The sequence below is a fragment of the Antechinus flavipes genome, chromosome 4, assembly GCF_016432865.1.
Source record: "Antechinus flavipes isolate AdamAnt ecotype Samford, QLD, Australia chromosome 4, AdamAnt_v2, whole genome shotgun sequence".
Lineage (NCBI taxonomy): Eukaryota > Metazoa > Chordata > Mammalia > Dasyuromorphia > Dasyuridae > Antechinus > Antechinus flavipes.
In genome coordinates this window covers 254,549,245-254,575,830 of record NC_067401.1, presented here as the reverse complement: position 1 = coordinate 254,575,830, position 26,586 = coordinate 254,549,245, and the positions used below count along the sequence as shown (strand labels likewise).

General features: G+C 34.2%; 1 long non-coding RNA gene and 1 other non-coding gene across 2 annotated transcripts in view; both read right to left on the bottom strand.

Annotated features, from left to right (window-relative positions):
* The window catches only part of LOC127561958 (uncharacterized), a 35,300-nt gene extending 15,909 nt beyond the window's left edge, over positions 1 to 19,391 (bottom strand). Inside the window, exon 1 of the long non-coding RNA XR_007953577.1 lies at positions 19,327 to 19,391. This is a non-coding gene — a long non-coding RNA (uncharacterized LOC127561958). The remainder of the gene's footprint in view (positions 1 to 19,326) is intronic.
* A 6,162-nt stretch (positions 19,392 to 25,553) lies between these two features.
* Positions 25,554 to 25,665, bottom strand: LOC127563555 (U6 spliceosomal RNA). Its single transcript, XR_007954009.1, has one exon. It is a non-coding gene; the product is annotated as a U6 spliceosomal RNA (small nuclear RNA).
* Positions 25,666 to 26,586: the final 921 nt, after the last annotated feature.

The following is a 26,586-nucleotide window of genomic DNA, read 5'->3' as shown; positions in this document are numbered from 1 at the left end:
TCATGTTAAGGTCCCTCTCTAATTTCTCATCCTGATATAGAGATGACCTTGAGCTTCCTAGGACCTCCTAGTTAGTGAATTTTAAGCTTTAGCAGTTCCAACCAAACTGGAAAAGTATTGTTTATAAGTCAAGAATGGTCTATCATCTGAGAACCAGCTTGACTAAGATTGAAAAAATTTAGCATCTGGCTGTTTGCAAGATAAAACATTTTGAGGGGTGAAATAAATGTCAAAGCCTGGGTACCAAGTCATAGAAGCAGTGCAATGTATATTATTTATAGGATTATCCATACTAAAATAAAAATCACAATTCTTTGTAGTTTTTATATTTTTAAAAAATTCTGAACTTTATAATTAAAACCAAATAAAATGAGCATTTCTAATATACATAGTAAAACAGAAGAAGAAAAGTATACTTAAATGGAGCATATATTATGTAACTTGGTTTTCTTTTTAAATTTATAATAAATTCAACATGTAATTTTCAAGGCTGTTCCTGGTTGTGATTTCTTCTGGCATTTTAATAGTATTTTTTCTTATGTCTTTCAAATGCTTCAATGATCCATTTTTTCTTTCTCTTTCTCTTTTTTTGGTAGCCCTATCCTTACTCATCTCACATCCCTCCTTATACAATTAAAAACAACACTAACATCAAGCCTTTGTAACATATATATATATAAAATCAAGCAACACAAATTCCCAAAGTGAACCATGGCCAAAAATGTATATCTCTTTTTGCATCCTGGGTCTGTCACCCTGTGTTAAGTGGTAGATAGTTTGCTTCATACTTGGTACTTTGAAGATATGGCTGTTAATTACATGGATCCAAGTTAATTCTTTTAAAGTTATTTTTATATATAATGTGTTGAAGCTCTGGTCATTTCACTCTGTATCAGTATTATGTCATCATGGGTTTCCCAAATACTATACTTTTTCTTATAGGGCAATAATATATTATTATATTTATATGCCATGATTTGTTCTGCCATTCTCCAGTTGGTTGACATTCCCTTGATTTCTATTCTTTGTCACCATAAAGAGAATTGCTATAAAAATTTTTGTATAAATCCAAAGACCCCAGCTTTTGGGATAAGAACTCACTATTTGACCAACTGCTGGGACAATTGGAAATATAGTATGGCAGAAATTAGGCACTGACCCACACCTAACACCTTAAGGTGTTAGGTGTGCTGTTCCCAGCCCCACCCGGATATGAGCCAACTTTGGGGGCTACACCTGAAAGCCCCTCGAGCTAAGTCTCCTATTATAAAAAGGCCACGCTGGGAACCCCTCTTTGCAGAGATTCCAAACATGGCTACCATGTGAGGACCCTCTGTCCAGTGCCCTCCTTATCTCTACCTTCGCCTATACTTTAACTTTGCTTATTCAATAATAAACCTCTTTTATCAATCTAAAAAAAAAAAAAAGGTGTTAGGTGTGGGTCAATGCCTAATTGGTCAAATGGGTTCATGGTTTAGACATAAAGAGTAATATCATAAGCAAATCAGAAGAACATAGGATAGATTATCTCTCAGATATGTGGAGAAGGAAGGAATTTGTGCCCAGAGAACTAGAGTACATCATTGAATACAAAACAGATAATTTGATTATATTAAGTTAAAAAGTTTTCTGAAAACAAAATTAATGCAGATAAGATTAGAAGGGAAGCAATAAACTGGGAAAACATTTTTTACAATCAAAGTTTCTGATAAAGGCCTCATCTCCAAAATATATAGAGAATTGACTCTAATTTATAAGAAATCAAGCCATTCTCCAATTGACAAATGATCAAAGGATATGAACAGACAATTTTCAGATGAAGAAATTGAAACTATTTCTAGTCATATGAAAAGATACTTCAAACCATTATTGATTAGAGAAATGAAAATTAAGACAACTCTGAGATACCACTACACACCTGTCACATTGGCTAAGATGACAGGAAAAGATAATGGAGAATGTTGGAGGGGATGTGGGAAAACTGGGATACTGATACATTGTTGGTGTAACTGTGAATACATCCAGCCATTCTGGAGAGCAATTTGGAACTATGCTCAAAAAGTTATCAAACTGTGCATACCCTTTGATCCAGCATTGTTTCTACTGGGCTTATATCCCAAAGAGATCACAAAGGAAGGAAAGGGACCCATGTGTGCAAAACTCTGGCAGCCTCTTTTGTAGTAGCAAGAAATTGGAAACTACATGGATGCCCTTCAATTGGAAAATGGCTGAATAAATTATGGCATATAAATGTTATGAATATTATTGTTCTATAAGAAACAATCAGCAGAATGATTTCAGAGAGGCTTGGGGAGACTTACATGAACTTATGCTAATGAGCAGAACCAGGAGACTATTGTACATGGCAATAACAAGAATATATAATGGTCAATTCTGATGGACGTGGCTCTTTTCAGCAATGAGGTTATCCAAACCAATTCCACTTGTTAAGTCATGAAGAGAGCCATCTACACCCATTGAGAGGACTGTGGGAACTGAGTATGGATCACAAGATAGTATTTTCACTCTTTTTGTTGTTGTTCGCTTGGATTTTGTTTTATTTCTCACTTTTCCCCTTTTTGATCTCATTTTTCTTGTGCAGCATAATTGTGGAAATATGTATAGGAGAACTGCACATGTTTAACATATATTGGATTGCTTGCCATCTAAAGAAGGGGGGAAAGGGGAGGAAATCTGGAACACAAGGTTTTGCTAGGGTGATTGTTGGAAATTATCCATACATATTTTGAAAATAAAAAGGTTTAATAAAAAAAATTTTGTATATATGGATCCTTTTTGTTTCTTTGATCCCTTTGATAAGTCTCAGAGTGCTCCAGTTGGTTCAAAGGGAATGAAGAGTTTTCCTTTTTTAAAAATCATTTTTAACTCAATCTAACAGTTGAGAAGGTGGATAGATTGCCTTAATTTCCACTTCAATAATTATTAGGGACTTTGAGCAGTTTTTTAAAAAAATATGATCATTGGTGGCTTGGATTTTTTTCTTTGAAAGTTGCCTTTTCATATCTACCATTCATTATTTGAGAGATGGCTTTTGTTCTTATAAATTGAAATTAATACCTTGGGTATTGTGGATATCAGGTCTAAACAGAGAAATTTGCTGCAAAGTATTTTTCTAGTTAATTATTTTCCTTTTAATTTTAATTATTTTTGTTTATTACTTTTCTTCAAACCTTTCTGAAATTCTCTATAGACAATCTACTCCATCTGTTAGCATAGTGATTTCCATCCTTTTTTTGGACTGATAGAAAGACCTGATAAAAATAAATATATATCAAATGATTTTACATATGGGTATACAAATACACACACACATATATGTATGTAAAATATATACAGACATATTTGTATCTAATGGTACCTTTTGGGAAGAAGAAGAAAAAAGAAATTTACATACCAACTGTATTATATATTTAAAAGAAACTGGAAGTTGTACATAATATACTTGCAGTTTTATGTATAATTATCTTTTTTATTATACTATGTTATGTTATGTTATATACTATGTTGTTATACTATGTTTCCATGTTATGGAAATGCCTTTTTTTAAATTCCATAAATTAAAAGTAAAAATAAAAGTTATAAATACTTTATTAAAAAGATAGGTTTAAGGATCAGAGAGAAGCATGGAGTCAATGAAAATAAGTCAAAATTTCCCAAATTTAATATACTCCGACGTTCTCACCCTAGCCAAATATATGATTGGTCCACCAAGAGACCCCAGTCTTGAGGTTTGCAAATTATTGTGTGTTATTTTAACCCATTTGCCTAACTTCTCTGAACCTCAATTTCTTCAAATCTAAAATGGATATAATAATAGTATTATCCTATTACCAATAATAGTACTACCTATATTGGAAGGTTTTGAGAAATAAATGAGAAGTGATTTGTAAAGTGTATCTTGATATACGAACATAAGTTTGGGATCAATGGAAAAAAACAAACAAAATGGTTTTGGTATCAGAGGACCCAAGAGTTCAAATCCCATCTTAGGCGTTTACTACCTATATTACTATTGACAAGCTATATTGTTTCTGGAATACACTTTCCTTATCTGTAAATTGAGATAATATTCTAGGCCAGACCTAACTCAAGCCAGTCTAGTAGTTCAGGCTCAGGCACATAATGCAATGAAATGTTCATGGACCATATAACCTTTAATAAGAAAAATTACTTAATAATGGAAAGTAAATTCAATAAGAGTATAACTGATTTAGATGGATATAATTCCCTTCTGCTTTTTTATTTGCTAGGCAACAGGGCCATTAAGCAACAGAAAAGCAGAGATTTCATAAGCCTCAGAAGCACTAACTCCTCATGGGCTGGGGCTTTTACATCCCAGAACACCAGGAAAACTACATGAACCACTATAGCCCCAGTATTACCAACCAATTAACACTCAAGTACAGTTTTTTAGCCCATTTGGGGACAACTTAAGCAGCTCACAAATTTGCTGTGCTTATTAAATGGAGTAGATGATTTAAAATGATGATGATGGTCATTTTCTAGCTCTAATCTTATGATCTTATGACATTTCTTAAGGTATCATAAAAATTCATATACCACCAAAGTTATTAAAGATGTGTAATTATGAAGGAAAGCCTCCCTCTGGCTTCTGTAACACGTCTCCAGGTAATTTTCCTGCTTGACTATTCCTTCTCAATTTTTTTCACTGGTTCTTTTTTTCTTCCCCTATTTTACTTGGTCTTTTCCCCCTAATTATCTTCCTCCTATTTACCCTCTTTCCCCCCAAAAAAATACACAATGTTTGTAATATATAAGAAGTCCAACATAACCAAAAATGTCTGTGTCATCCTGCATATTCACCTGTCTGTCATGAGGTATAGAGCATTCTTGATATCATTAGTACTCTGAAATTGTGGTTGATCATTGTATTATTTAGAGTTCTTAATCCTTTCAGAATTGTTCATTTTTACAATAGTGATGTTTATAGTATTAATTACTCTCCTGGTTCAGCTCATTTTATTCTGTATTAGTTCATGGAAGTCTTCCAAGGTTTCTCCAAAAGTGTCTTTTCTTTCAATCTTATTTTCTTGTTGTATGTTGTTTCAGTCATTTTTCATGGTCCCATTTGGGGTTTCCTTTGCAAAGATCCTGGAGTGGCTTACCATTTCCTTCTCCAGTTCATTTTACAGATGAGGAACCTGAGACAAACAGGGCTAAGTCACACAACCAATGTCTGAGGTCACATTTGAACTCAGGCCTTCCTGACCACAAGCCTATCTATTATGCTACCTAGCTGCACAGTGCCATAATTTGTTCAGCATTTCCCAATTGATGGGCTTCTCAGTTCTTTTCCACAACAAAAAAGTGTTGCTAAAAATATTTTTGTCCTTTTAAAAGAAAGAAGTGTCCACATCATAGACTCTGGGTAGGGAATGGAATTTTGCCTTTCTTTGGTGGATCCTCATGCACTCTGCAGTAACTATATCTATTCTTGTCTTAGTCCAATTGCAGCCTAGTTAAAATTCTAGGTCACAGTGGCATTCTTTAAAAAAAAAATTGTATAGTTTAATAATTCTCATAGACCCTTCAGCTATCACTGTACATAAAACACACCCAGACACACATAACAATCACCACATACTTTAACCAAATATATATATATATATATATATATATATATATATATATATATATATATATATATATATATCTTTGAGAAGTTTATGAAAAAAAACTTTAGGGTGAGAATATTCATAAGCAAATTTTTTTCATATCAGAATTTTCCGTAGCTCATCATGATATGAATTTTACTTTTATACCAATTGCCATTTTTTGCCAATTCTGAATTAAGTATTTACAGATATATTTTGTCCATTTCAAATCTATACATACATTTTGAATTTTGACATGTTCTAATAAGCTTACATCTTCTCAATTATCATCAATGAAATTCATTAATATTTTATCATAAAAGCTCCAAACTGAAATCTCTTTAGTTTTTGATATCATATCTTTGATAAGTCCTATAGTAGGGCACTCTGAAGCATTTGTAACTCAGAACCAGGGGATAAAAGAGTTCACTTTATCTCACAGTGCTCTCCAGGAAGCAAATGTTCCAGATATCAGACATGCTGGCAGCAAATGCTTCCCAGTTGTTTCAACCAATGCCTAATCTTTACATAAAGGTTAGCAATTGACAGGATTTTTTTAAGTTAGGGGCCAGATTCTCAGAACTATTTTTATTTTGAAAGACATTCATGGGAAAAACATTCCCAGAGACCTTCAGACTATGATCTATATACTGATAATAGTCATTTGGTGGTTTAATTATCCTTGTTCTATGAAATTCTGAATAACTGCTCATTTCCTTTCAAATCAAAATTCAAAATGCATCCCATATAAGCCTATGTATTTCATATTTAAAAAGCAGCTTTCTACATTTTGAAATATAACATGAAAAATAGTGGAAACTGTAGGCCCAGAGATGAGGCAGTCCAGTCCAGAGCTGGTAAACACTGATACTTCTCACTTCTTCAAAAGTAAACAAGAAAACCTGAGGGCCAGTGGAGACCAGTCTCTGAGTGCTAATGAAAACACCCCCCAGGATCCCCTGAGGTATGTAACAGGGGAGTGTGACTCACACATTGTACCTGGGAAAATACAGGGCTCCCACATAACCAGGGAGGGAGAAACAAGGTTGCTTCTCCATTTGATTGACAGGGAGAGTTTTAAGGGAATTGACAGGTTTAAAACTTAAGACTTGAGTTAATAGGCCACAGTCTTCTACTGAACTGATTCTCTTTAGGTCTGATTTATGAAAATATATCTTTTGGAATATTAGCTGGTAAAGGATGAAGTGCTGTTTAGTAATTAGTTAAAACCAGGGGGGAACTCAGAACACCTGAGTTCTCAGGTCCGCCTCAATCCCAACACCATTAGAGGCTGTCATCTTATGCTCTTCTGTCACCCAGAAAAAATTACTATGCTCTCTGTCTCTGTCTCTTTCTCTCAATCGCCTCTCAGTCACCTCTTTCTCTGTCTTCATTTCACCTCTTCTCTCTGTGTCTCCTTCCCATCTCTCTGTCTTTCTATTTCCAGCCTCAGTCTCTGTCTCTCTCCTCTCTCTGTCTCTGTCTTAGTCTCTCTGTCTCCCTCTTCTTTCTTTCCAGTCTCAGTCTCTCTCTCTCTCTCTCTCTCTCTCTCTCTCTCTCTCTCTCTCTCTCTCTCCTCTCTCTCTCTGTCTCTCTGTCTCTTGTCTATCTTTGTCTCTCTCTGTCTCTGTCTCTCTATCTCTGTCTCTCTGTCTCTGTCTCTCTGTCTGTCTGTCTCTGTCTCCGTCTCTTTCTCTCTTGGTCTGTTGGTCTGTCTCTTTGTGTCTGTCTCTCTCTCATATAAGAGAAGCATCATATAAAAGCCATTAAATGACTTGCTCAAGGTCACATAGCCACTAAGTATCTAAAGCTGGATTTGAACTCAGATCTTCCTGACTTCCTGACCAGGCCTGGTGTTCTATTCACTGTACCCACTTAGCTGCATATATATATATATATATATATATATATATATATATTATATATATATATATATATATATATATAATACACACACACACACACATAGCTATACATATGAAATATGTATATGTACTTAAGAATATGTAATTTACTTCTTTCTGAATATATTATTCCATGCCTCCCAATAGGATAATGTAAGCTCCTCGAAGGCAGATAATGTCTAATTTTTTTTTCTTTTTACTACTGAGTGACTGGCACACAGTAAGTGCTTAATAAATGTCGAAGGCCTGGATGTCAAACTCTCTTAACTAGAGTGCTATATTCCTCCTAGCACTTACTAGGTGGAAAGTGCTTTATGAACACTCTTGGTATGACTCTAAGCATTACTATTTATCTTAATTTCCAAAATAAGTTATGATTTAGAGAACAGCTGGAAGAAGAAGCAGGGAGTTGAACTAGTTCATCTCAAAATTTTTTCTAAATCTGAAGGTTTGTGACATACTATCTAACAGCAGGTGAAGAACGTGTAGACCATGTCAGACAGGTACTTTTGTGTCTTATCACATTTCAAAGCACTTTGAATTTCCTGACTATCAAAGGCACATTTCAATGAAATCTAGATTCAGTTATTCCTAGGTTATGTTTCTTCTTCATTTTTCACACTAAATCTATATTGCGATATTTGAGCAAGTGAAAGGACATTTATAAAAATAAATGGCATCTTCCTTCTATTGTGTTAATGTGTGACTGAAAGCAATTTCTATTCTTTTAACTCAAATAATGCTTTATTTTTTAATGAAGAATCTACTGTGATATATTATGATGATTGTGGATTATTATTATGGCTTAAGTATTAGATTCCTCCTTTTTCTCCACAAAGTCAAAAGATTCAATTGGAAGAAACCTTAGAAGCCATCTAATCATGTTATTGTTGTTTAGTTGATTCATTGTTTCCAATTTTTAATGACCCATTTGGGTTTTTTTTTTTGGCAAAGATACTTGTATGGAATACTATTTCCTTCTCCAGCTCATTTTACAGATAAGGAAATTGAGGCAAACAGGGGTGTGACTTGCTCAGGGTCATACAGCTAGTATATGAGTCCAGATTTGAACTTGGGAAAATGAATATTCCTGACTTCAAGTCTAGCACTCTAGGCATTGTACCACCTATCTGTACCATCTAGTCACAGGACTATAGTACATTAAGAAAGAAAAATCAGGGCAGCTAGGTAAGTGCAGTGAATAGAACATCAGCCCTGAAGTCAGGAGGACCTAAGTTCAAATCTGGTCTCAGATACTTAACACTTCCTAGCTGTGTGACCCTGAGTAAGTCATTTAACCCCAATTGCCTCAGGGGGAAAAAAAGATAAAATATCTGGATAAATAAAAGACAGAGATTATATAATCAAATCCTCTAATTTTACAGATGAAAAATAAAAGACAGAAATTATATAATCAAATCCTCTAATTTTACAGATGAAAAAGTGACCCACAGTCAGTCATTCCAGATAAAATATTCTTTCCATTACATTTTGTTTTGTTTTGTTTTGTTTTTAATGTTTCAGTTTTGGGGACCTGAATTGGAACAATGGTTTCCTATTGCATACATTGGCTCAAATTGGATAACACAGAACTCCCTAAGTTTTTTGGTCACTCCTCTCAACAGTAAAAAAAAATTTGCAAATGTATTTCATAATGTCTTTATATTTACATATATATGTATGCATATATAATGTATATATGTACTAATAATTATGAATATAATAAAAGTTACACACATTAGACATTTTTAAAAGGATAAGCTAAAGATAAAATAATGATCCCTAGTCAATAGGGAGCCATTGAAGTTTCTTGAATATCAGACACGCTCATTAAGAAAAATATGTATTGGAGAGTGGAGGAGCTTGAATCAGGGAGACCAATTGGAAGTCCATTATATTGGCAGAAGTGATAAGGGCCTGAATGAGGGTGCTGGTCACATGAAGGAAAAGGAGGCAGCACTTAGCACAGTGCCTGGCATAAAGTAGGTATTTAATAAATAATTATTGATTGACAGATTATTGACTGGTTAATTGACAGATGTGAAGATGTGGAATGCAATCCAAATTTGTGACAACTGATATAGGGAAAGGGAGAGTAAAGATATGAAGGCAACTTCAAAACTTTGAATCTGGGTACTTGAAATGATGGTAGTGCCCTTGACAAAAAAAAAAAAGGGAAGTTTGAAAACCAGGTGGGTTTGAGGGGGTGGAAACAGAGAGACCTCTGTAAGCTGCCATACCAATTTGGTCACCAGTCACTGTCCCAGCTGAACTTCTAAGAGTTGTTTCTCACAACACCGTGGTAGAAAGGAGAAGTGTATGTTGTAGGGAAGAGTAAGGTATTATTCCTATGGCACCTGTTAAAGATGCTACTATAGTTGTTTCAGAAGATTAGATTATAAATGCCCTGAGGAAGAGGTTAGTGTGGACAGAAGAGCACTGGAGAAAAAAGGGAGATGACTTTGTGTTGGAGACAAGACTCACAAATGGCTATCAGTGGGATCGTGGTATTCAGCCAGGAGCTGGTTTAACAAACTGCTCTCCAGGAAAAAAGCAAACAAACAAACAAACAAAAACATACAAATGCATAAGCATGACATGCTTTTAAGTTTATTCTGCGTGATTAATATTTTATTAATAGCTTTCTTAAGTCTAGACAATCAACAGTACAATAAATCAAGCATTGATTTCTAGCATTTGCTGATTTCCAACATGTAAATGCTCACATTGAACATTTAACAATCATCTGGAGAGAAAGTCTGTACAAGCTGGCTATATTCGATCTTAGAGGAGGCCATAGATCTCTAATGGAGCTCCAGTCCCTATTTTGGAGAACACTACTCTATATTGCTTTGACCCTCTTTATTCCACAACCTAGAAGAAATAAAGTCTGATATTAGAACAAGAAAATATCCCTTATTACAACTATATTACTGTATTCTAATTGTATTCTAATTACAATTACTAGGGCTTCCTTATCCGTGTCAAATGAGCACTAATCTGTTTAATCCTCAATCTTGAAATTATTCTTTTGAAGGAACTTTTAATTTTTTTCTGGTTATTCATTAATTTTTTAAATATACATTTCTTTATGAATCATGTTAGGAAAGAAAAATCAAAACAAAAGAGAAAAAGCCTGAGAGAAAAAAAAAAACAGAAGAAAAAGGAAAAAATTTGAATCACTGAGAAGAACCAAGTCTTTCATAGTTGATTATCTCATTGAAGGAACTTTAAAAAAAATAGCAACCATAAAGTATGTGGTAAAGCATAAAGCATAAGACACAGATGTCTAAAATGTGTTATTTATGATTGGCTCGATCATCTCTGATATTCATTTTTACTATTATTGTATTCCAAGTGTTCACTGCTTGGAATTCTTCATTTAATTGAGAGCCAAAGGATGAAAAACATCCATACATAAATCACAGTGAAATGTTCAAGAAAAAAATAGCTGAACCTTCTCAGAATTTATAAAATTCATTAAAATTTGCAAAGCTACCCACTATACTATGTAAATCTGGTCATAACAAAGTTAAAGAGATATAGGGATCATTAACTCTTTTACAAGTGAAAAAAGTACTTATATACATATTGATCAACTGATTGATTGATTGATTGAGGTATTTTAACATCATGTGGAAATACTCTTAGGCTACTTCTATTTAATTTGGGAATACTTGCTCAGAGATTTTGTTACTCATGTATGGTCTTTCACACTAATATTGGTAAATTTTCTATTGTCTTTCCAAAATTGTAGATTTTTGCTTTAATAGCTGGCAATTCTCACCAAAGAGATAGCTGCTTACTCAATTAATGATTTTCCATTTTGTTCCCAAAGCAGATCTTCTGCTTCCTAGTGGTCTCAAATATCAATAAACTGCTGAGGTCAAGGGACTTTAACCTGAGAGTGACATAACTATAAGCAGTCATCATTTTGCTACTTGAGCCAAGGAATGGAGAGCTTGTGTGCACATTATGAGTCTGATCAGGCACATGTGGCAACGTGTTACTCCAAACACTAGACAGGTTTCCCTCTCACTATCCCCTAGACTCCCCCCATCACACGCAGAAGCACATGTTGGCAAATGGCAAGATCAGGGCTGCCAGATGGATAAGCAGTCTGAAGAACCCAGGACTGCCTGAAGTAACCAATCATTTTATTTCCTGGAGATGCTAATTATTTTGCTTTTAGCCATTTGACTTAACAATTACTATAATGTTCAGAAAGAAAAATTATTAGTTGGCATCTATTCCTATACAGACTAAAACATCACAGCTATTATTCATAAGAACTTTCCATTAGGTCCTGTACTTTAAAAAGAAGTGCACAAACATACCTTCCTGAAAAGAGCATTTAAAAAATGAGACAAAGCTTGGCCTATCACATCGACTTTAGGCATGCATTGAAGAGTGTATAATTAATTCTTAAGCCTTTATTTTCTGAGCCTCTAGAGAAATATAAAATTAAAGTCAATATAATGCCCCTCTATGTCAAGGAGCATTAAAACAAGAGCTATTAATTACATAATGCATTTGCAAAGAACTTTACTGCTATTATCTTACTTGATCCATACAATAATCCTAGAAGGTAGGTACTATCATTATCTTCACTTTACAGATTTTGAAAAAACTGAGACAGAGAGGGACTAGGTGTTTTGGCCAGTCACACAACTATGACTGGATAATATTAGATTTACAAACCTTCAACCTCCATATAAATACCAGATTTAAGGTTTAGAAGTTATTGTAAATACATTATCTCATTTCATCATCACAACAATTTTGTGAAGTAAGGTTGGTTTTGAACTGAATCTGTGACTTTGGTACTGAATGTTTCTGGTCAGAAAACTCCTCTTAACAATGTCAATCAACACCTGCCATGGTTGGGAAAAACATACATGAGTCTTAAGAGTCTCAGAGAGCTGTGACTTGCCTGGAGTCACACAGTTTAAGGGAGAGAACTTGAATTCCAATCTTTCTGACTCTGAGTCCCTCTCTTTAACCATTATATTATGTTGCCTCTCAGTAAGCATTATTAAAACTAGTTTATAGATAGGGAAACTGGGGTTTAAAGAGGTTAAGTAATTTTCCCCTCGTCATACTGACATGAATATTTTTAATAGGCAAACGAGGGCATCTTTTGCTTAATTTCTTACCCAACTTTAAATATTGATTGAGCATTGTTTCAGATGAACAAAGACAAAGAATATAAATTTCTTGAAATACAACTCTATTAAACCAAGCTTTGAAAAAGCCACTAGGACTCAAACGGAGCTCCTTGACTATGCCTTAAATTCAAATCAGTCTGGCTCTCACTGATTAGCCAATAATGGACCCCAACCCCAAACCTCAATTAGTCATTGTTTGGGTTTTATCAACTCAGAGTATAAATAGAAATTGTTTCTGTTCTGCCAAGAAACCCTGAGAGTCTTTCCTACCTAGATAGATTTTTTTATTTGAGGAGGTAAAAAAGGCCATTTTTTGCCTCATTTTTTTTTACTTAGACTGAGTCATGGAATGGGTGTTGCCTCAGATAAACTAAGACCTGGGAAAGATCTTAGCTTAAAAGTTCAAAGTTTTGTAGTGCATCCTATGTCTTGCCATTGGACCCAGATGGTTCTGGAGGAGAGTTTAAAATTGATAACATTGCAGAGTATTGATTGACTCATTTAAAATCCAATTCGTCTGCAAGTCAAGACAACACTTTCCTGATACTGGTCTTAAAGAATGAAAGACAAACAACTGCTATTAAATGTTAGAGGCAAAGGTCAAAACCAAGTCTCTCCTGCCTCCAAGACTATTCTTTCCCACTATGTCAAAAACATATGAAATAGAAATAAGGAATATTCTTCATTATCTGCCACAGATTCAACAGTCAATCAATGAATATTATTAGGATCCACTTACAAATGTATTTAGAATTTTAAAATATATTGGGGAATGGAAAGAGATACAGAAGGGATTTAAGGCATGGTCCCCACCCTCAAGAAATTCTCTCCACCCTCTCTCAGAAATATAAACCCAGAGCCAAGAGGAGAATCCTGGAGAATTCTCTAAAGAATTTCCTGGAGATCCCACTTCACTTACTCTTTGATTCTTGTCATACATTGATTTTTTTAAAAATGTACTTAATTCTGAACTTAAATAAAATAATATTAGTAAAATAGGGAGGAAAGATGATTGTAACTGCAATCAGTTACAATGAAATTGTAAATATATATTATATACAATTTGCTCTTCTTTCTAAATATATAATAAAATTGGCACTTAACCTTTTTTTCTCTCCTCTACCCTCTACCCTCGAGATGATTACCATTAGATACAAATATGTTTATGTATATATATACATATACATATGCATATATACATATATATAACCTATATATATATATATATATATATGTAAAACAATTCTATATATATTTCTATCTATCAGTTCTTTCTCTGGATGTAAATAGTATCTTCCTTCACATGTCCTTTATAATTAATTTAGATATTTATAATAGTAAAAATAGTCTCTCAAAAGTTGTTTTTAAAACAATATTATTATCCAAAACAACATTATTTTGATTCTGCTCATTTTGTTCATTATTTTGTGCAAGCCTTCCCAAGTTTTTCTAAGATCACTGAACTAACTCATCACTTTGTACATTCCACAACAATCACATAACACAACTTTTTCAGTCATTCCCCAATTGATGGTCATCCCTCCAATTTCCAGTTCTTTGCCAAAAGAGAGTTGCTATAAACATTGTACAACATAGATTCTTTTGCTTTTTTTTCCTAATCATCATTGGAAACAGACCTAGTAGTAAATTGCTGGGTCAAAGAGTAAAGGCATTTTAACAATTCTTTGGATATAAATCCATATTGCTCTTCAAGATGGTTGAATCAGTTCACAATTTCACAAACAGTGAATCAGTGTCCCAATTTTCTACAAATCCTCCAACATTTATCACTTTCCCCTTCTATCATTTTAGCTAGTCTTATAGGTGTAAAATGATATCTCATAATAATTTTCATTTATCTAATAAGTAATGATTTAAAGCATTTTTTCATATGATTATAAATTGTTTTGATTTCTTCCTCAGAAAACTGCTTGTTTATATACTTTGACCATTTATTAGTTGGGTAATGACTCATTCTTACAGATTTGACAAAGTTCCTTATATGTTTGAGATATGAGACCTTTATCTCATGAGAATCTTATCTATAAAAATGTTTCCCTGATTTTCTGATTTTCTTCCTATATTGGCTACATTTGTTTTATTTGCACAAAAATATTTTAAATTTTATGCAATCAACACCATCCATTTTATAATTCACATAGCTCTCAATCTCTATCCATATGTCTGATAAGTAATATATTCCATGTTCTTCAAATTTTCTTGTAATATCTCTTTTTATATCTAGGTCATGTATCCATTTTGATCTTATCTTGATAAATGTGTAAAATATTTTTCTATGCCAAATTTCTGCCAGATTGCTTTCTAGTTTTCCCAACATTTTTTTTACCAAATAATGAATTCTTGTCCCCAAAATTTAAGTCTTTACTCTTGTAAATACTCATAAATACAAGGTTATATACAAATACATACAATATAAATTAATACAAGGTTATTTTATTTATTTGCTGCTGTAAATTGTGTCTATATTGTTTCACTGACCTATCTTTACATTTCTTAACCAATAGCAAATAGTTTTGATAATTACAGCCTTACAATATAGTTTGACACATCTAGCCCTGAAGTCAGGAGGATCTGACTTCAAATCTGGCCCCAGACACTTAACACTTCCTAGCTATGTGACCCTGGGCAAGTCACTTAACCCCAATTGCCTCAGCAAAAAAAAAAAAAAAAAAAAAAAAAAGACACACTGAGCTCTGAAGTACCCCCATTCCATCTTGCCAGAAAGGTCAGCAAAAGGAAACTTTACCAAATGTTTTGCTAAAATCTGGATAAACAGTTCTTACAACAACACCCCCCCCCAAAAAAAAGGAAAGTAGATTCATCCTGCCTATCTTAAAAGTCTTGCTTAAATCCTTGGGTCTTTCCTAACCATCCCAGCTTTTAGTAATTTTTCCCACCTCTGAAGTCCTACAGCATTTATAGTCTCTACAATTTATTTGGCACCTATCATGATAATGATGATGACATTTATATAGTGTTTAAAGGTTTGCAAAAATTTCTATATGTCATCTCTTTTTATTTTATCCTCATAACTCTATGAGGTGGCTACTATTATCGTCCCCATTTTACAAATGAGGAAGTTGAGATTTAGAGTGGATACATGACTTGCCTAAGTAACAGAAGTAGTAAATGGCTGAGGTAGGATTTAAAATGAGTTTTTTCTGACTCCAAGTCCCAGTGCTATCCACTATGCTACTTCATGCCTTATCTGTTTTGTGGATGTGAGTATATCATCACCATTTTTTAGGTTTCTCAAACATAGGGACCTTGTCTTTTTTTGCTTTGTATCCTTAGATAATGATACCTAACATCATATCATGAGCATAGAAAGTACTCGGGAAACATGGCTGAATGTTAAATGATTGGATGTTTACCTCAGGATTAATTGTAGGATAAAATTCTAGAGATATAGTTCATAATCTTATGTAAGACAAACGAGATTGTGGCATTTTTCAAGTAAAAGCTCTCTGATGAAGCCCTCTGAAGTACTAGAATAATGTAATGCTTCAGCACCACTAATGCTCTTCATTATTTAAATCTCCTTCTACAATGGATCACTGTGGGAAATGTCTTAAGGATGAATAAAACTAACCTCAGATGCTTCTAGAAATTAATGAGGTCCATAAAAGCTTGTCTATCATTTTATATCTTTAATTCATACTTACAAGTCTGAATTGCCCAGGCATTCCAGTTTGGGATAAAAAAAAGGACAAAAAGTAGGATCATAAATATAAACAGTGGGACAATAATCAACCAATCAATATTTATTAAGTATTTGCTATGTTTAAGCATTTATTAAGTGCCTACTCTGTACAAGGTATTATGGAAGCACTGAGGATACACAGAAAGCAAAAATATAATCCCCACCTCTAAAGAACTCACATTCTAATGGAAAACATGCAAACAACTAAATGTAGGCAGGATATATAAAGTATCCCCAAAATCTCAGTGAGGTTTTAAGCTATAAGCTTAAATTTCTCTCTATACAAAGATGTATATCTATATAGATATGTGTGTATATGTATATGCATGTATGCACAGACATATATACACTACAAATAAATACAGAAGGAGTTTAAATTATGGTCCCTGATTTATTATCCCCATTTTATAGATATATAAATATATATGCATATTGATGTATATATATGTGTGTATGTGTATATATAGCTACATTATTTATCTAGAGACAGAGATGGATTCATAAAGGAAGAAAGGGGCGAGAGAGAGAAGAAAAGAAGAAGAAGAAGAAGAAGAAGAAGAAGAAGAAGAAGAAGAAGAAGAAGGAGGAGGAGGAGGAGGAGGAGGAGGAGGAGGAGGAGGAGAAGGAGGAGGAGGAGGAGGAGGAGGAGGAGAGGAGGAGGAGGAGAGGAGGAGGAGGAGGAGGAGGAGAGGAGAGGAGGAGGAGGAGGAGGAGGAGGAGGAGGAGGAGGAGGAGAAGAAGAAAAAGAAACTAAGAGAAATAAGAAGACAGAAGAGTAGATATAATGCAATCTCATAAAGGAAATATTAGCTAGCAATGGTAAGGATAGGCACAAGTGTCCTCAGAAAGCTGAGCTGTCTTAAAGGGAGCCCAGTAGGCAGAGGTGAAGAGGTAGAATATTCCAGCCAGAAAAACAATCTTTGAAATGTTTTACAGCAAGAATGAATCACTGAAGTCTCTATTCCCTCATATTACCAATGAGGAAACAGAGGGCAACAGAAGTAGCTTGCCTCAGGTCTGGTAAATAACCCAGCTGGAATTCCAGCCTCAGTCCTCTGCCATCAAATCTAGGGCTTTTCCACTGTTCCCCAACACCTCTCATGTGTATTAGGGAAATTAAGGTTTTTTCCATTCTTCTTGCCAAACCTAAATACCCTAGATTTTTCAAAAGACAACAAATATATGTGCCAATAAGCAGACTACCTTAATAAAATCTGCCTGAAGTTATATAACTAACATCTAGACCATACAGAACTGACACATGGGGAATAAACTGACAGAAGCATTAAACAAAATAGTTGAAACAACTTCTGTTAAATAGTCAAGGGAAGTTAATAAACAGACCCTAAATGTGGCAGGAAGTTCTTGCCAGCCCGAAGCCCAATCAGTGTTTGCAGATTACTAACATCCTGACTGTAATTAATGTACGGTAATTAATGCACAGTGACATGCAGATGGTCTCTGCTCAGTAAATGTTTGCTGCATGAATGAAGATAATTTGGCCAAGCCTGAGTTCTACCATGGGACTGCCAAGGCAAGAAGGGAGCAGTGGTCACGTTTTTGGGGGGCCAGTCATGAATGTATTTTTTGGCTACTGAAACTCAAAACCGTTGCTTCCAAATATTTTGCACTTTTCTTTCTGCTTTATTTGGGGCAACTTGATAGACAAATTGCCCAGCCAGGAGTTAAAAAGATTTAAGTTCAAATCCAGCCTCAGACACTTAATAGCTGATACTGTGAACAAGTCATTTAACTACTTTCTGCCTCAGTTTCCTCGTATGTAAGATAATAATAGCACTTACCTATCAGGGTTGTTTTGAGGATCAAATAAGATAATTATAAAACTACTTAACAGTGTCTGGCATATAAAAGGCACTATATACATGTTTGCTACTAATATTATTATTTATTACTATTTCTAAGTTTAGATGCTTTCCTAACTTCTGACTCATACTCCTTTTTCTTATATTTTTTTAAAACAGACCAACAGATAATAGGGAAAAATTTACAAAATCATAATCTCAGATTTGAAGGAACTTTAGTGGGTCATTTAATTCAACTCACACTCAAATCTCCTTTACTACATCCCCAACAAGAAGTCATGTTTCCTGTCTTTGCTCAAAGACCACTAATGAAGGAAAAACTACTGCCTCCTACGACATGCCATTTCATTTTTGAATATCTGGAAAGGATTAGGAAATTTTTCCTCATGTCAGGCTTAAACCTGCCCCTCTCTGACTTCCACTGCTTCTAGTTCTGCCCTCTGGGGCTAAAAGAAAGAAGCATATTTCAATGACAATTCTTTAAATATCTGAAGACAATTATCATCTTCCAAGCCTTCCCTCCAAGCTAACCTCATTCCTAGTTTCTCTGACTGAGCCTCATACACTCGAGTTCCTTCTTTATCCTGGTTGCCTACATGCTACTACTCTCTTTCCAGTTCTTCAATATCCTTCCTAGAACTGATAATAGTCTGACTAATGTAAAGTGCCACAAGAGATTAACTGCCTAAATCCTTTTGCCCCTTCTTGTTGTATCCAAAAATTGTATTAGATTTCTGAGCTGACATATCTTGCTGTTAAAGCATACATAATGAGCTTATTAAGACCTCTAGATCTTTTTTTCACATAAACTACTGCCTGGTTATGCTTCCACCATCATATACTTATGAAATATTTTTTTTCCAACCTAAGTGTAATCCTTCCACATATTAAATGTCATCTTAGTAGATTAAGTGCAGTGTTCTAGCCTCCAGAGATCTTCTTGAGCCCCGATTCTGTCATTCAGCATGTTAGCTAAGTCTTTCTCAGTTTTAGGTCATTTGCTGATTTGAAAAACTTATCTTTGTTCAAACCATCTAGAAAAATACATATAAAGAAGGAAAATATCCTTACCCATTAATTTATCCCCGTTTTTAATGACTATGTCTTTTTCTCTTTTGTAGACAGAGATACCACCTGAGGATATAATATAAAGGAAAATGATTAAGTTATAATAATTTAAAATATAATGAATTAGAAAAACAATTTTATTATATATAAAATTATTTTGCTTTACATTTCTCATATTACACATTTATTACATATTTTCTTTATATTATGTTAAATTATATTTATATTTATAACACTTAAATATAATAATATTCTTTTACATTCTCTTGCCACAATCAATAAAACTGTCACCATATTCAGCTCCTTTGAGACTCTCAATGGACAACTGGTGAGGGTTGTGGGAAGAAGTTTTTCATTCACCTACTATCTCCTTATCTTTCAGGAAACTCAAAAGAGTGTTACTCTTATCTTTCTGTTTAAAAATCATAGTGTTTCCTGCTGATCTGCAGCCTGAAAAGCAATGTGAAGCTTGATGGTGATTCTCACTTGTAGTTGAATACAAACAAAGATCTAATTTCAGGTTGGAGACGAATTTTAAAGTGCTAATATAAATAAAATAACCTTTTTTTCCTTTTTTTTTTTTGCAAATAGCATCCTGCAAAGTGATCATCCTACCCAGGGAACAAGTAATTATATATATATATATGTGTGTGTGTGTGTGTGTGTGTGTGTGTGTATGTATTTGTATGTGTACATATACACACACACATATATACACACATACACAAACACACATACATAAGAGGCAGTTAGGTGGCACAGTGAAAAGAGTGCTGAGTCTATAATTAGGAAGGGCTGAGTTCAGATCTAACTTTAGGCACTTAGGCAGTGTGATTCTGAGCAAGTCACTTAACCCTGTTTGCCTCAGTTTCCACGTCTATAAAATGAGCTGGAGAAGAAAATGGCAAAACAGTCCAGTATCAAGAACACCCTAAATGGAGTCCCAGAATCAGACAAAAATGAAATGATGAAACAATAATAACAATGGACACTCAGGTTTACATAGCTTGGTAGGAGAGAGTTGTGGGGATTACTTGGGAAATTTTCCCTACTCAGATAAGCACTTGCTGTAAGTTTTCTGAAATAGGAAAAGGAGACTAGAATTCATTAATTTCCAAATTAATAACCAGGGTCTTTCTTTGGCATTTGAGGAGGTCACTGATTCCTTTTATTAATAATATGCTAACATTATTAATAAAATGATTAGCCAGAAAAAAAGCAAATTAATAACATATGCCTTAAAACTTGTAAGAAAGAAAAACAAATTCACCCAGCTATCTGGCAAATTAGTCAGCTTTGTAGCCTCTACATGAAGGTGAGAAAGGATTTAGACAAAAGTACAAGTTGGTAGCAAGGGGACTATGGGATAGGAAGAGCTAAAAGCAGACTTTACACATAAAGCACATTCATTAGTCAAGTGGATACTAGTGACAAAATAGCATATGATCTTAAGCAAATTTTAAAATGAAACATATGTTGTGTATATACACAGACATCATAAATTGGATCTTGCCAATAGGCCATGATACAAATTCATACCTTGCTCTAGACAGTGACTAAAAACCACTTTTTTTAGTTTTCATGCACATTGCATCCAATATATGTTATGTTCTAATTCTGCCTCTGCCATAACTAGCTTAATCTCTCTGGGCCTCAGTTTCTTAATTTATGAAATGAGAGATTTGAACTATATCATTTTTAGGGTCCTAGATAGTTCTAAAAATCTGTGAAAAAAGTGACTGGACTTGGAGGCAGACAACATGGATTGAGATTCTGGCTTTGATATTTTATTTCTTTATGAATTTGGGCAAGTTACTTAACCACTTTCAGTTTCAATTGCTTCATTATTAAAATGAAGAAATTGAGTTTAATTATCTCAAAAAATCCTTTTCTGCCCAAAATTTATGATTCTATCATTATAATTTTACAAGGTGTCAGAAGGAAGGCATTCCTCTGATTTCCATGCCCAGAAAGGGGCCTAAAGAAATTTAGTTTTTGAGTATGAACCACTACATAGAATTCCCAATTCCTTATTTGTCCACCTGCATTTTTTTATTTCCTTCACAGGTTAATTGTATACTATTTCAAAGTCCTATTCTTCTTGTACAGCAAAATAACTTACATGGACATATATACATGTATTTAATAGAACTTTTAACATATTTAACATGGTCTACCTGTCATCTGAGACGGGGGGAGGAAAGGAAAAATTGGAACAAAAGGTTTTGCAATTGTCAATGCTGAAAAATTACCCCTGCATATATCTTATAAATAAAAAGCTATAATAATTTAAAAAAAAGAAATTTAGTTTTTCTAGGGACCAGAGAGAAAGGCTTTACTTGGTAGAATATCACTAGCTCTTTTAGGTAAGGTAAGGAATCTGAGAACTTTCCTTTTGATTCCTAAAAGCACCAAACTGCTATTGATTTAGATCCCTATTAGGGCATGGTACATAGAGGAATGCTTTTTCTTATGACTTATAGATTTAGTCGAAGGATCACAGAATTAGAACTAGAAGGGAGTTTAGGTTCACTGACTCTAGCTCTTTCACTTTTACAGATGTGGAAAAACATGAGGCTCATAGAAGATTTGTTCAAGATCACAAAAATCATGCTTGTTTATTTGTGTATTGATATTTTATTGGCAGCTAGATGGCACTACGGGCAGCTAGGTGAGGCAGTGATGGAGTGCTGGGCCTCAGGTCAGAAAGACTCAACTTCCTGGGTTCAAATCCAGCCTTGGACATTTAGTAGCTCTGTGATCCTAGACAAGTCACTTAAAACCTCTTTGCCTCAGTTCATCTCTAAAATGAGCTAGACAAGGAAATGGCAAACCACTCCACTCCAATATCTTTGCCAAGAAAATCCCAAAAGGGACTCACAAAGAATGAAACTTAATTGAAAAAAGACTGAATAATAGCATCATTCTATTGGCACAGTTTATGTATTTTCTTAAGTGATAATATGAATTTATTATAATTAAAATAGAACATCCTTCTCCCTTTCCCCGTGCCCACAAAACTAATAAAGTGAATCTAAAAGTTCTTCCTGTGGAGTCCAAAACGGTCTAATCTGCTAGAAAAAAAAAAAAAAAAACTACTGAGGCAGAGCTTCAAGTCAATAACATTTTATTAAAGGATTTGTGGCCCTCTTTAATAAAGTGAACATCAGATCCTCCTCATGATTTGAGGTGCTTCCTGGTCCCCAAGGACTTAATTTTATAGGGAGTAATACTCAAACACTCGAGAAGCAAAGTAAATATAGGGTTTCACTGAGTGATAGACTTTGTTTCTGAATCTTTATGAGGGCCAAAAATGACATATTTATATGAGTGGTTATAGGATGGGAAAGGTAATGGTCATAAGATTGGCAAGATATGACTAATTATTAATAATAGGGTGTTTGTGTTGTTCAGAGGTACAAAAATAAGATAAAGGACTTTCCATATCATTTCAAGGTATCCCACTCCTTAGACAGTGGTTAGTAGGCAAGTGAACTTTATACTGTGTAAATAAGTGAAAAAAAAATGAGTTCATAGGTTTTAAAGTTTGACTCTCATTATAAGAAAGAATCTATCTTATCTAATTATTCCCATATGATATATATATACATATATATAATATATATTAATACATGTTTTCTTACATTAATACCAGTTGACTAAACTGACTAACTGTATACTATTAGATAATTATTCACTAATAATTATTAACAATCACTACCCCTATGAAATCACACTGAAATAATTAATACTGATTTGAGCAAAGTAGGGGGTCTAATCAGAATCACCTTTATCATTCCAGAACTAACACTGGTTATAGATCACTCTCTTGACATACATTACATACTTTATATACTTGCCTGTGATTGGGGTGTTCCCTAAAAAAAGTGACAATTACATTTTACAGTCTATTTTGCCAAGTGTTAGTAGTAAAACGATGCTTTTTGTGAGTAAACTAAAAGTCAAACTAATCCTGTTATTTTCCTTTTAGATTTAACCCAGGAATGGAATGCCAGCATATTCACCAAGCACACCAGGCAGTCTTCTGTCAAATCAACACTTCTCTGACCTAAGGTAACAGTAGGTGGCTAATAATCAAGGGAGAGAGTTGTTAATTTAGTCATCTTCCTCCTCTTCCCCCTCAGCATGCTATGTTGCTAGGCCTGCAGTTCTTCAATGACAGGCTAACTGGGTAATCACAATCAGTTATCCTCCTCCTCCTCCTCCACCCCAACTCCTCCACCATTGTTTTAGACCATATTACTCATTTGATAACACAATGCCTTTCAAGCTTTGGGCTCTTCTGTTAGTCATCAATTGACTTGCTTTTTTCCCCTATCATTTCTTGGATGGTACTTTTTGTCAGATTCTCTGGTCTCACCAAAGGCTAAATAAATTATTATAGCCTTTTTCCAACTGCTAATAGCTTAATAAGATGATGGAAATTCTAAGGATTTTGAGTGTCTGTCTTTTGAGAATTCATAGAAATATATAATAGAGATGAAAACCCAACTTAATAAATGAACTTCTAAGTGGTAGTAGATAGAAACCTAGGCCTGGCATCTGGAAGATTTGAGTTCAAATGTGGTCTCAGATACTTACTGGCTGTGTGACCTGGGGAAGTCACATAAACCCAATCTACTTCAGTTTCTCATCTGGAAAATGATCTGGAAAAGGAATTGGCAAGCTACTCTACTATTCTTGCCAAGAAAACCCCAAATGGAATCATGAAGAGTTGGACTTGATAAAAATGATTGAAAAAGAGGATTTGGTAATATATAGATTATATATTCATCCTCAAAAAATGGTAACTAAAGGCACTAGATTTAATATACCCTTCTACTATCCTCTCCTTCTCCTATGGCTCACTTGAAGAAGTGGACCTTCTTTCACTTCACTTCATTTTATTTTTTATTCAGCTAAGTCATTTTTCTTAACTTTATGTTTGACCATTCAGTCTCCTACTCAATAAATTCTATTAGCTCCCTATTTCTTCCAATTAAAATATAAAACTTTTGTTCAGCTTTTAAAGTCCTTCCACAAACTAGTCCTTTTTTACTTTTCCATTCTTCCTATTCATTATTCCCCTCCAATTTATCTACAATTCAACATGTTTGCCTTTCTTACTCTTCCTCAGGAGTTGTGACAGTGAATAGAGTGCTAGACCTGGAGTCAGGAAGAATTGAGTTCAAATACGGCCTCAGACACTTATAGCTATGTGACCCTGAGTAGGTTATTTAACCTTGGTCTGCCTCACTTTTCTCAACTGTAAAATGGAAATAACCAAAGTATCTCTCTTCCAGTGTTGATCCCAGTGATGACCAAATGAATAATATTTGTAAAATACTGTACTAGTTACTTTATAAACACGTTTTTACAATATACATGCTTTTCCCTTCCCCTTCCCTTTCCTTTCGTTTTTCTTCCCTCTTTTCCCCTTGAATATAACACTCCATATTTCCATATTTGTCATGTTGTACAAGAAAAAATAGACCAAAAGGGAAAAAACTATGAGAAAGAAAAAAAAACACAAGCAAACAAAAACAATTGAAAATACTATGTTTTGATCCACATTCAGTCTCCATAATTCTCTCTCTGGATATGGGTTGCATTTTCCATCCTAAGTCTATTGGAATTGCCTTGAATCACCTACTTTTTTTATTATTAAAGCTTTTTATTTTCAAACCATATGCATGAATAATTTTTAACAACAACCCCTGCAAAACCTTGTGTTCCAATTTCCCTCCCTTCCTGCACACCTTTCCCTAGATGGCAAGTAATCCAACATAAGTTAAACATGGTAAAAATATATGTTAAATCCAATATATGTGTACATATTTGTACAATTATCTTTCTGTACAAGAAAAATCAAATCAAAAAGGAAAAAATTAGAAAGAAAATAAAATGAAAGCAAACAGCAACAAAAAGAATAAAAATGCTATGTTGTGCTCCACACTCAGTTCCTACAGTCCTCTCTCTGGATATAGATGGCTCTCTTCATCACAAGATCATTGGAAGTGGCCTGAATCATCTCATCTCATTGTTGAAAAAGAGCCATGTCCATCAAAATTGATCTTCATATAATTTTGTTGTTGCTAGAATTACCACATTGTTGAAAAAAATCCATCACAGTCAACCATCACATTATTTTGTTGTTACTGTGTACAGTGTTTTCTTGGTTCTACTCACTTCACTCAGCATCAGTTTGTTAAGTCTTTTTAGGCTTTTCTGAAATCAGCCTGCTCATTATTTCTTTATGAATTTGCGTGTTGTCCTTGCACAGGGGCCATGCTAATCTTCTCTTTATCATTCCAATTTTAGCATATGAGCAAACACCTGCTCAGAATTTCTTATAGAATAATAACATTCATAATATTCATCCACTATAATTTATTCAGCCATTCCCTAACAGATGGGCATCCACTCAATTTCCAGTTTCTTGCCACTACAAAGAGTAGTACCAACAAATATTTTTGCACATATGGGTTCTTTTCCTTCTTTTTTGATCTCTTTGGGATATAAGCCCAGTAGAAAAACTGCTGGATCAAGAATATGCACATTTTAATATGCCCTTTGGACATAGTTCCAAATTGCTCTCCAAAATGGTTTGATCATTTCACAACTCCACCAACAATGTATTAGTGTCCCAGTTTTCCCACATCCCCTCCAACACTTATTATTATCTTTTCCTGCCATCTTAGCCAATCTCAGAAGTGTGAAGTGGTACCTCAGAGTTGTCTTAATTTGCATTTTTCAAGTCAAGAGTGATCTAGAACATTTTTTTCATATGACTAGAAATGGCTTTAATTTCTTCATCTGAAAATTGTTCATATCCTTTGATCATCTGTCATTTGGGAAATAGCTTATAGTCTTATAAATTTTAGTTGTTCTATACATTTTAGAAATGAAACTCCATGTACTTTCCATGGTTGTTGCTCCCTTCTGGAATGTTTTCTCTCCTCACCTCTGTCTACTGGCTTCCTTGGCTTCTTTAAGACCTCAGTTCAAAGGTCCCCTTCTGAAAGAGGTCTTTGTTGGTTTCTTTTATTGCTAGTGCCTTTCTTTTGAGATAATCTTCCAATATGTCTATCAATTGGAGAATGGTTGAGTAAATTGTGGTATATGAACGTTATGGAATATTATTGTTCTGTAAGGAATGACCAGCAGGATGAATACAGAGAGAACTGGCAAGACTTACATGAATTGATGCTGAGTGAAATGAGCAGAACCAGGAGATCATTATATACCTCAACAACGATACTG